At 36.5% G+C, this 1,011-nt stretch overlaps 1 protein-coding gene across 1 annotated transcript in view; it reads left to right on the top strand.

Annotated features, from left to right (window-relative positions):
* Positions 1-1,011, top strand: part of LOC107883087 — a gene marked incomplete at its 5' end in the record, with an annotated part of 9,538 nt that overhangs the window by 3,043 nt on the left and 5,484 nt on the right. The window lies entirely within an intron of this gene.

The following is a 1,011-nucleotide window of genomic DNA, read 5'->3' on the forward strand; positions in this document are numbered from 1 at the left end:
TTTGCGTCCTTCTGATTATGTGGATGAAATGACGCGTGCCCAAAAAGGCAGCGAGCAGCTCCCGGTCGTACGTGCTGTACCTCTGTTCGGTGGGCGAGAGCTTTTTTGAAAAGAACCCGAGGGGCTGCCACTGGTCGTCGACGTGTTGCTCGAGAACGGCGCCTACTGCCACGTTAGATGCGTCGGTGTTGAGGCGTAGGGGGGCGTTCTGTTTGAGGTGCGCGAGTTTCGCGGTGTCGGCGAGTGCTTGGCGGCACGCGTCGAAAGCGGCTCGAGTGTCGTCTGTCCATCGAAGCGGTCCGTCGCGGTTTTTGATTTGAGACGCAAGGCTGTAAAGGGGCGCTTGAATCTCGGCGGCGTTCGGAATGAATCGATGGTAAAAATTTACTGAGCCCAAAAATCGTTGCAGCAGGGTTCGCAGTTTTAAACATTTTGTTAAAAAACATTTGTTTTAAACAATTGAAATTAAACATTGTGTGTTTAAAACAACATGTTTAAAACAGATTGTTTAAAACATGTTTTTTTATGTTATATGTTTAAAAATGTTTTTTTATAAATTCTTTTAAAACTTAAAAAAAAAATAGGTGCCACATGTTATTATTTAAATTATTTTTTTAATAACAACTAATTACCTATACTAATTATGTTAAATTATAATTCAATTTAATTTTTGTTCTATTGATATTTGATAATTTAACAGTCCAATTTCTATATTATTATTATAGTTTTATTTAAATGGTTAGTACCTAGTACTTAATACAAATTAGTAATTACCCAATTATTTATTCATTTTAAAAATGCAATATGCATTCACGTGTAGTATATTAGACATTAGTATATTATATAGAAGCATAGGCTAACCTAATCAATGTCCATTAGTGAAGTAAATGACATTTCATATGATATATTTTTAAGCAAATCAATAATCACATTATCGACTGTTTTGTTATTATGAGTACCCAGCACGGCCTTAGAAGATAAGGTCGGGACACTTCCCTATTTAACAACGTT

The sequence above is a fragment of the Acyrthosiphon pisum genome, unplaced genomic scaffold (assembly GCF_005508785.2).
Source record: "Acyrthosiphon pisum isolate AL4f unplaced genomic scaffold, pea_aphid_22Mar2018_4r6ur Scaffold_21839;HRSCAF=25022, whole genome shotgun sequence".
Classification (NCBI taxonomy): domain Eukaryota; kingdom Metazoa; phylum Arthropoda; class Insecta; order Hemiptera; family Aphididae; genus Acyrthosiphon; species Acyrthosiphon pisum.